At 47.0% G+C, this 10,850-nt stretch overlaps 1 protein-coding gene across 2 annotated transcripts in view; it reads right to left on the reverse strand.

Annotated features, from left to right (window-relative positions):
* Positions 1–5,892, reverse strand: part of LARP1 (La ribonucleoprotein 1, translational regulator) — a 79,309-nt gene extending 73,417 nt beyond the window's left edge. Inside the window, exon 1 of one of the 2 annotated variants that reach the window (XM_045820686.1) lies at positions 5,642–5,892. The gene's annotated coding sequence lies outside the window, so the exon portion shown is untranslated. The remainder of the gene's footprint in view (positions 1–5,641) is intronic. The other variant, XM_045820695.1, reaches the window with a different exon arrangement.
* Between the last annotated feature and the right edge of the window lie 4,958 nt (positions 5,893–10,850).

Here is a 10,850-nt window from a genome sequence, read left to right on the forward strand (position 1 = left end):
ATATTTTTAGGCGTGCCGCAGAATTTCAGTGATTAGTGAGACGGAGAAGGTGGAAATTCGCCGCTCTAGCGCCTTCATCACTCTCTGCCTCACTCTGCTTTGTGTCGTCTGAAGTGGCAGGGACAGCCGAGGGAAGGTTTTTGACATTCAGACACAAATGGGTGATCCCTTTTTCACAGAGGAATCTTATTATATAAACCACTAAAGTGAACTCAAATAGAAAAGGACTCGCTCAGGCTGAGGCAGAGGCGGCAGGCGCAGAGCTATCTGGATGCTTGGCTCTCTTGCCCTCACCCTGTCGCAGCCTCCATGAGACCCCCAGCATCACCAGGGTCCCACAGCCCACGGTTTGCAAACCCCTGGACAAGCCGACTCTGGTTTGAATGTCCTCACAGGCTGTGTCACCAGAGAGAATTCAGGAATTTGGATGGAAAAAAAATTCTATCTTTATTTTCACTAACCTCTAACTCAAGCTGAATTCGGTGTTCGGTTATGAATGCAGACAATGACCACAGCAATATCGGCAGCTCCTGTGACTATGTCACCAGGAAAAATCACAGATATTTTCATATCATATTATAGTCTTTGTAGATCTCTCGAAATGCCAGTTATGCTCCTCATTACTTGAAAATGACAAGTTATTATGTCTGCTGCCAGATCTCCTTAAAATGTATTAGTAAGGAAGGACACATTAGTCTATCACAAACATGTGAAAATATCTTTGTAACTGTATTTTGATATGATGGGTTTCCCTCGTAGTCCTATGGGTTTTATTTTACCACTCAAAAAACGCTCTCAGAAGGAGCCTGAGGGCTTCCCCAGGCTGCCCGAGGGGTCCGCGGCATCCGTAAGGTTAAGAACCCCTGTCCTAGGACTTCTCTTCCAGAGCAGAGGGGCCTGGGAAGCGTGCGCAAGCCTGCCAAAGAGGGTATGTAGGGCCTGGGATCCCTGGGGGCCCCGTGCTCCGATGTGCACTCTCTGAGCCCGAGAAAAATGAGACAGGAAACTGGGGCAGGAGCAAAGGGACTCTAAGAAGTGGAGCAGAAGCCAACAGGCCAGGCTGGCAGGGCTCAGTCCAGTGGGACGGACAGAATTCCTCAGCCCCAGTGCCAGCCAGGCTTCTTAGGGGAGCCAGGACGCCTAGCTCCTAGTCTCGCTTCCGTCATTTCTCCTTCCGTTCTCAGCTGCCTTCTCGGAGCTAAGGCAGTGGCAGCAGTCGTGGCCTCAAGGTCAAGAGAGACACTGTTCTGGATCTTACTCTGCCTCGCCCTGCCGAGTGACTGTGGACGAGTCGTCTTCCTTTTTCAGATCTGTTTTCATTTCTGTAAAACTTTGGGCATTAAGACTGCAACAATACCTTGCCCAGCCCTCAGCAGACATTGCTGATACGTCTCAGCGCATGATCATTTAGTGCCCGTAGGTAGCTTCAGAAGCCTTTCAACACTCAACCAGTTCGCTGGGATTAGCAAATGAAGGGAAATGTATTTGCCAGTACTGGACTAAATGATCTACAGCTAAGGCACCATCCACATTCCCATCTCTACAATTCTAGGGCTCTAGAGATCTGATCTCAGAAACCCAATTAAGATACTAGGTAGATGGGAAGACCTGTAAAGCATGACTATTTCTGAGCCGTGTGTGTGTGTGTGTGTGTGTGTGTGTGTGTGTGTGTAACAGAGAAAGAGAGAATGGTCTCAGCTGGGCTATACATTTTCTATCATGCACCCTACAGCAAAAATGGGGTCAGAATAGAATACTCAGATGCTGAAATCTCAATCATCCTCCTTGAATTGATAAACAGAGGCACATGGAAAGACTTTCTTTCTCTAAAGGATTTTGTTTCTTTATTTTTAGAGAGAGGCAAAGAAAGGGAGAAAGAAAGGGAGAGAAACATCAATGTGTGAGTTGCCTCTCACACACCGGAGACCTGCATGGGTCCTGATTGGGAATTGAACTGGTGACCTTTCAGTTCGCAGGCCGCCACTCAACCCACTGAGCCACACTGGCCAGAGCAGAAGTCAGACTCTTTGATCAAAGTGTTGGGAATGGGCATCACACCAGGATTCCTGCCACCAGCCCAACGTATCCCCAAGTGTTTTGTGCCACAGGGAATATCAGACATGCCGTGTAGTGGAATGCTGGTGACAAAGTATAAAATACATTGGCCAACTCCTGCTGTCATTCACACAGACTCTGGTCACACACAGCCAGGTGGCCAAGATGTGGATGTGCTGCAGACAGGTGTCTCCTCCCCCAAGCAGCACAGAAAGCCACTTAGGAAGTTATTTCAGAGTGCTAACTTGTTCAGGTTACAGCTAAAGCCCAGAAAAATACCACAATTTCCCTAAAGTTACAGCCAGTTTCAGCAAGTACTAGGACCAGGTTTGAGGTCTCCACAGGCCCTCAGGGCCAGGCTGCTATCATAAACACAAAGTGGTCTGGGTGGGTAGTAGGGAGTGGTGGGGACTGTGGCATACTAGAGGTCACGTGTCCCATTTAAAGGCAGAAGCTTATAATCAGTTTGAGTTGATTGTTGGCATATGAGAAGGTGGACCCATAGTGCCACATCTTCCTTCTGATTTTTTAAAGAGAAATCAGAGTCTGGGTGGGTAGTTCAGCTGATTAGAGCATCATCCGGATACATGAAGGTTGAGGGTTCAATCCCTGGTCAGGGCACATATAGGAATCAATCAATGAATGCATAAATAGGTGGAACAACAAACTGATGTTTCTCTCTTTCCCTTTCTCTCTTTCTCTAAAATTAATTTAAAAAATGAATTTAAAAATGCTCGCATCTAGATTTTTATATTAAAGGGCCTGTTTTCAAATGTCAACATCTAAATTTTTTAAATGTTAAAAGAAAACACTGTGTAGGCCAAAGAAAACACACCTGGGGATTTCAGCATTGGGCCTGATTTGCAGCTTCTGATGGGATGAGTAAGAGCCCAGGCTCCGGATTTAGACATAAAAAGGTCTGAATCCCAGTTCAGCCACTTGTTAGCTGTGCAGTCTTTGTTGTTGTTGTTGTTGTTGTTGTTGTTAGATTTAATTTCTTTTTTGGAGAGAGAGGAGGGAGAAAGAGAGGGAGAGAAACATCAATGTGCCTCTTGCACACCCCCAACTGGGGACCTGACCCATAACTCAGGCATGTGCCCCAACTGGGAATCGAACCGGCAACCTTTTAGTTCACAGGCTGGCACTCCACCCACTGAGCCACACCAGCCAGGGCTGAGTACTCTTATTCAAGATTTGTAGCTTCAGTGCTCCAATCTGTACAATGGGAATACGATAATGGGCTACTGGGAAGATTCAACGAGGTAATGAATGTAAAATACCTAGCACAATCATTAGCCCATGGCAGATGCTCAGCAGTTCCTCCACTGAGGAGCCTTGAAGCTTCGTGGTGGTTGTAGGAATTATCTGTATCCCGTCCATCCATCTCAAACTTATTTTTCTCCAAGGTGTGGGTGCTCTCTGTCTGTGGAACTCTAACTCAGACACCCAACGCCCTCAGACATGCTCGCACACACCCTGCACACACCCTGCACACACCCTTGGGAGGCTTTTCAGATGCCAAGGCTGGTTACCAAGGAAAGATGTTTAGGAGGCTTCCCTGGGGCACAGCTGCAGGCTTCCAGTGTTGGCTAGAAGAGAAGCCTCCCACCCCTGCCCCAGCAGGGGCCTGGATAACATGGCCTCTCAGGGGTCCTTACAGCATTAGAGAATTTTCAACTTTAATTTTGCTAGCTCCGGTGCACATGTACACACGGCTTACGTGCATCACCTGCCCAAGGGGGTGGCTGCCTCCGTGTTCCAGGGAGACTTCTGTTCTCTCATTCCATCTCATTCTCCCTGCCGCCCCGCTGGGTGGGGAGGGGGCTCACTGTCACAATCCCCTAAAACTGATTTGCTTGGCAGGGAACTGCAGAGGATGGGAGAGCAGGGGGAGGAAGCTCAGATGAGGTGCTTTGTACCTTGACAGCCCACCCCTTCCCCAAGCAAGGAGCAGCAACAGCCTGGCGCCCCTGGGGGACTGCGTTGGTTCCAAAGTACCTGCTCATCCAGTGTCACCCTGGAGCCCCTGCTGCCCCAGATGGGGGCAGGTGTGCGAGGAAATGGACCCAAGTGTCTTCCTCTGGATCAGTTTATCCAGCCCATTCAAGCTCCCAAGGATCCGGAGCCCTCCAGATCTGGGACCCTCTAGTGGATCGTGTGGTTTCTGAGTAGCTGTCCTGAGCTGCACCCCCAACTCAGCAACATCAACAAGGGCCACTCACCGGGTAGCCAGGTGACATTCCCCCCACTCCCCAGCCACTGTAGAATTTAGAAGAGACTGAGGCATAGAAAAGTGACTCGCTCCCAAAGTCACCAGTAGGTCTCACGGTCTGTATTTGAACCTGAGATCTTCTGACTCCCAAGTCCATGCTTTAATCACATGTTGTACTGCTTCCTGCATCAGGGCTACACTCCAGGCCTGGTTTCAGTTTCAGGATCATTAGAAAATACCATTACTCAGTGAGCTATTCCCCCCTGCTTTTTGTTTATATGAGTCTGTATTTCAAAAAGTCCCAATAAAGAGTATTTCAAAAAGTAAAAGAACCTAACAAGCAGCCACGATTCCATCATAATCAAAGCTCCATGAAATTCACTATTTTATTTGGCCCTAAGAACAATTTTGGCAGGCATGTATTGCCAGGATTACAACGCCCCTTTTACAGCTGGGAAAACTGAGGTTCAAAGAGGTTAGGCAACCTGCCTGAGATCAAGTCCTATTTCCTGACTCCCAGTACAAGCTGTGTCCACCATGTACTCCCGGCTTCCAGGCCCTGCACTTACTCCTACCTGTTCCCATCATCCCTGGCCACCCCCCAGCGGGGGCCTGAGGGAGACCACAGATCCCCCATCCAGGCTCCCCAGCCTCAGCCAGAAGTGGGAGGAATCCAGTGCAGAGGCTCCTGGGAGCAGTCCAGCCCCATATACGTTTTCAGGCCAAAGGCTTCCACCTTCAAGAACACATCTCATGTGTGAAGCAGCATTGTAGAGACCAAATCTGGGTTTGAGGTGTGATCAAAGTATTTCTGCGTGGTGCCCGCATAAACCATGCAAACTAGATCTAGGGTTCCCCCACCCAGGGTCCCCCTTCTCTGGAAATTACCCACAGGTGCCCTAGTTCTCATATTTCAAAAGGCCAAATGAAAACCAAATATTGATTCCAGGTAAGATCTCACGGAGAGACTAAAACACCGCATTTCTTTGCTTTTGGTTAAACTTCCATCAGCTCAGGAGTATCACTGTGTTCCCGCTGACCGGAAACCACTGATTGGCCACCACAGGGCCCCAATTAACATACAAGGGGGAAAAGCAACTAATGACATTACATAACAGGTACAGCTTGGCAGACCGAAATCTTTCAAAACAAGGGGGTGTGACAGGAGAAAATAATAAAAGGGAAAGCTGACGTGGAAGTTTGAGCTCCTTATTTCCCCAGATGGGGAACAGGAGGCTCAGAGAGCTAGAGGGACCTGCAAGGTCACACAGCACGGCTGGAACCAGCACCCAGAGCTTCTGCCCATCGGGAGGGGCCTCTGCCCACCACACCCTGCTATGCTGAGGTTCGAGAAGCCAGACCATCAAGACTCACCAGGGGTTGCTGAGGGGTCAGGACAGGGAAATGTCTTCTCCCTGGGACCAGTGGGCTCTTTCCTGGCGGGCAGCTGCCAAGGCCACGTTGTCTTTCCTCCCTGGGTGCCTGCCAGGGTAGCTAGGCCTGGAAGCCTCCGGGGAAGCCAGCTCTGGGTGAGGTGAAGGAGGCCTCTCTGAAGAAAGCTCCCTGTAAGACCCGAAGTGACTAGGCCCCGGGGTCACAGTGTGGCCACGGAGGGCTTAGTTACTCAAGCCTGCCTCCTGGCATCCAGGGATCTCTCCAGGTTGCACGGCTGGTTTTCCTGCCAACTGCTCGGTGCCTTTAAGAGAGTGATCGCAATTCATTGGCTGAGTCAGGCTCCCCCTACCTCTACCTGAGCAGGTGAGAGCAGGGAGGCTAGGGGCAGGCTAGAGACTCAGGTGAGTAAACAAACCCTGGCAACCAACTGGCTCCCCCTTTTCCACACCCCGGTCCTCTGCTTCCTTTGGTGCCCTTACCCCGAACCCCAGGGACAGCCTGGGGGTAAAGAAAAGGCAAAGCATTCTGCCAAGTGCCTAGGGCTGTTCAGTTCACACAGCTTCATGATCTCGCAGTGAGCCTGGGCCAGTACTATCAACCTGACTTCTCTCTGGGATGAAGAACCGTCCTTGGAGGGGTGAAATGACTTGCCCAGTTCCCACAGCTCTAGGATGGAAGGTGAACAGAGTAAAATAGTGCAAGGATCCGAACCTGCATCTCCTGGCACTACCAGACCACACCACCTCCCTCTCGGTGAAGCCCTCGGCCATCAGTTTCCACCTCTGTAAAGTGGTACAGCCATGCTTGTATGTGAGCCTACACCCACGGTGTTGAGTGTGCCTTGTTGGACTCAGGGCAAAAAGGACTTTGGAGACCATCCAGTCCAATCATCCAGCGGGCCTTCTTTCATTCAGCAGGCATTGCTACTCAGCGACTATTCTGTGCGGGCCTATTCTAGGTCCTAGGGCAACACCCGTGAACAAGAAAGTCGAAGACCCTAGTCTTATTGCATTTGCACTCTGGAGAGAGGGGAGATAGACATGTACACGTAAACAGGTTAGATAGGTAATAGCACCACGAAAAAAATGAAATAGCTGATATGATGAAGTAATGGGGTGGCGATGACTATTTCAGATTATGTGGTCTGGGAAGCTCTCTCTAAGGAGGTGATCCTGAAGCTGAGACTTGAATCATGACAAGGAACCAACCATTGGAAGAATTGGAGCGAGAGTGTTTCAGGTGCTGGGAATGGCAAGTGCAAAGGACCCGAGGCAGGTGTATTTGGAGAACAGAAAGCAAGCTGCTGTGGGTATGGTATAGTCCAATCCCCGTGCCTCTTTTTTAAAAGACAAGGAAGTGATTCAGAGAGATGAGTTGACTTGCCCAAGATTCCCTTCTCACAAATGTCCCCTTCCCTTCTTTTTAAAAAATTGAATGTATTGGGGTGCCATTGGTTAATGAGAGTATACAGGTTTCAGGTGTACAAGTCTATGGAAATACAACATCTGTATATTGTATTGTGTGTTTACCATCCCAAGTCAAGTCTCTTTCCATTACCATTTCTCCCCTCTTTACTTTCTGCTACCTCCCCCAGCCCCTTTCTCTCTTTATCTTCACGTGTTAGGGAGGGAGACGAATCTGGAGCTCACTGGAATACGTGGGGTACCAACCTAACATTCATTCCATGAACCTGCAGTGCCCTAACCCCATGCTTCTCTACTCCGCAGACATGTATGAACTCCCAGAGGGTAAAGGCTATGGCTTTTAGAGTCCATCACATGGAAGAACAAAACCCCGACCAACAGAATATAGTATGAAAAATCCCAGCAGCAATGAAAACCGCCGACAGTCACATGGGGTCAGCATAGACCCCTCCTGCTGAGTTCCTTTGCAGGTCCATTTTCAGAATTTTTTACTCCGATTTTTCAAAAGGGCTGCCTGTTTTCAGCCATCATATTGATGGTGGTAGCCTTGGGATTGTTACTCTGAGACTGTTGGGTAGGTGGTGTGGGATGAGGCACTGGGCTGGCAGTGCTGGGAACCAGGACTTCCGGTGTGAGGGAAAGTACAGATAAAAGATGAAAGGGGTTGAGGAAAACCTTTTTAATTCTGAAATTTGACTGGAAGTTCCAGTATGAATTTTTTTTATGTAGCTGATCTGAAAACAAACAAACAAACAAACAAACAAACAAACAAACAATGTAGCCTAGCTCTGCCTACTGTTTTCAGGTGTAGAAATGACCAGCACTTTAGTGAGCACCTTTAACGCCCATACTGTGGTCTCGAAAAACGATTTCCCACTTAAAGGAACCCGGGCTCCTCAAGAAAATAATAGGTGATTCAACTTTGGGGCAGAAAATGTACATGTACTGAGACTACCCTTCAATGCCACGCACCGAGGAAGCTGGAGTCGTGGCAAAGGGACTCAGAAGACACCCCAAACAGGCTCCCATTCTCCCACTGGCTGAGATCAGGACAGTTTGAACATCAGTGAAGAAAACAACTGTAATGTGTTGAAAAACATAAAATATATTTAAATCCATGAGTTTGAAATGATATATCACAAATAAACAAAAACCTCAGTCATCATCTTGGAAGATATTAGGAAATCAAGTTATAATTTTGAAAACTGGTTAATAAAAAGAAACAATTGAGCATTTACTGTCTTTCCTGTAAAAACTGTGCCTAGGACAACCAAACAGTAGACGAGAGGAAGCTGCTCTTTACATAAGCACTCCAACAAATAAAACAAACAGGAGCGATGAAGGACTGACTCTGACAGCACCGCTTCGCAACTCCTTAGGAATTGGCTGATCTAACAGCATTACAAAAAGAGAAGGGATTAGACATGGTGGGCCTCTTGATGGAGTTAGACATCACCCTAGGAGGAAATCATGTCCCACAAATCAAACAGGAATCTGATCAAGCCTCGAGAGCAGTGGTTGACAAACTTCCTCACTAACTGCCAGGTGATAAATATTTTAAACTTCACAGGCCACACAGTTTCTGTTGCAACTACTCAACCTGATGCCGTCACACAAAAGCAGCCGTAGACAATAGCTCAACAAATGGGCATGGCTGTGTGCCAATAAAATCCGATTTACAGAAAGGGCAGGGCTGGATTTGGCCCACGGACTATAGTTCGATCTCACTGCCAGTTTATAGGAAGCACATGAAATGAACCACAGGGATGAAATAAGCAAAAGCCTGACTCAGGAAAGTCTAACAGGAAAACCAACCTGATTTCTTCAATGAATGAATGTCAAGATAGTAAAAAGAGAGAGAGAATGATTGGGGGTGGGGGGGCACATGAAAAGACACTTGAGAAATATTGACCAATCCCAACATACGGACCTTTTCGAATCCTAACTCAAACAAATATAAAAAGGAAAAAACTATAGGGGAAGTGAAAAAAATGTGACCACTGACTGAAATATTTGGTAAGGGTAAAGAATTACCGCAGACATGTGGAGGTGTCTGACGACGTACTGAAGTTATGTTTAAAAAGGGGAATCCTTATCTTTTAGAGATACATGTACAATAGTTAGAGATAAAATGGTGTGATACCTGGCATTGGGCTAAAAATAATGGGTGGTGGAATAGAAAGGGAACAAAGTTGTAATGGCATTGGTGATTGTGAAGGTGGATGATAGGTCCATTATACTATTTTCTGTTATTGTGTAAATACTTGAAAATTTAACCATGAAAAGTTAGAATATCAGCCAATGAACAAAATTTTGAACATATGACAAATTCAAATTTTGTAAAGGATATGGGCAAAGGGTAGCTCTCTCAGCTGGTGAGGATGTTAATTTCTAAAACAACTTTTAATAAAACTTTTATGTATTTATCTTTAGAGAGAGGGGAAGGGAGGGAAAAAGAGGGACAGAAACATCAGTGTAAGAGAGAAACACCAATCGGTTGCCTCAAGTATGCCCGGACTGGGGATCAAATCTGCAACCCAGGCATGCGGCCTGACTGGGAATTGAACCAGCAACCTTTCACTTTGCGGGACAATGCCCATCAAACTGAGCCACACCCACCAGGGCCTAAAACAACAGTTGAGAGCAATTTCTGTTCACCTCATATTTCAAAAATTCCACATCTGGATATATATCAAGAGAAACTTTAGTCCATTAAGAGACATTTAGGAGCATTGTTTAAATAGGAAAATACAAAAATGGGTAAATTATAGTACATTTGAACTTTGAACCATAGGGGTGAGGGGAGGCTGTGGAATGCAAACATTTACAAATGGCAACTACAAGTGGAGATAGGAGCTGGGGCCCCATCAGGATAGATTTAGCTCAACAGATGTTGACCTGGTGCCCAGTCTGGGCCAGGCCCTCTGCTAAGTGGTGGGGATACAGAGGTGATGTCCCTCAAGGGTCCAAGGTCCAGATATCAGAGCTGGAGGGGTCCTAACACATCATCTAGCCCAAGCCACCCATTTTACAGATGTGCAAAAGGAGGTCCAGAGAAGTTACACGACTTGCCAAGGCACACATTTGGTTCATGGAAGAATGGAATCAACTGAGCCAGATCTCTGATGCTCAGAGAAATCAGGAGATCTTGGAGCTATGCATTTTTAAGGTGCATCTTGGCTCTGTAATTCACTAGCTGTGACCTTGGCCCAGTTTGAATTGTATTTTTGTTTAATTTTTTAAAAGATTTATTTAGTTTTAGAGAGAGAGGAAGAGAGAGAGAGAGAGGGAGAGAAACATCGATGTGAGACAGAAACACCAATTGGTTGCCTCCTGTACGCACCCCAATCAGCTGGGGACTGAACCTGCAACGCAGGCATGTGCCCTGACTGGTAATCACACCTGTGAAAACTTTGGCTTTGCAGGATGATGCCCAGCCCACTAAGCCACACTGGCCAGGGCTTGGCCAAGGTTTTTAAAGTCTCTTTCCTAAGAAGAAGAAGAATACCTACTTCATAGATTGATGTGAGGATTAAATGAAATTTAAGGGTTAAATAAAACCCTTGAACCTGTGACAGAAAAGAAATAAGACCTCAATAGGTAGCTTATTTACTTGTATTATTATTAATACAGAGTAAGGCTTTAGCAAAAGGACAACATGCTACTTTCTATGCTGCTCTTAAAATAGTTAAGCCCACACTTGTTAGAGCCAGGATGGCCAAGTCCCTGTACCAAGTTGAAGGTTTGTTCCAGGTCAGTTAAGT

Source organism: Phyllostomus hastatus, unplaced genomic scaffold (assembly GCF_019186645.2).
Source record: "Phyllostomus hastatus isolate PE091 unplaced genomic scaffold, TTU_PhHast_1.1 phas_contig_150, whole genome shotgun sequence".
Lineage (NCBI taxonomy): Eukaryota > Metazoa > Chordata > Mammalia > Chiroptera > Phyllostomidae > Phyllostomus > Phyllostomus hastatus.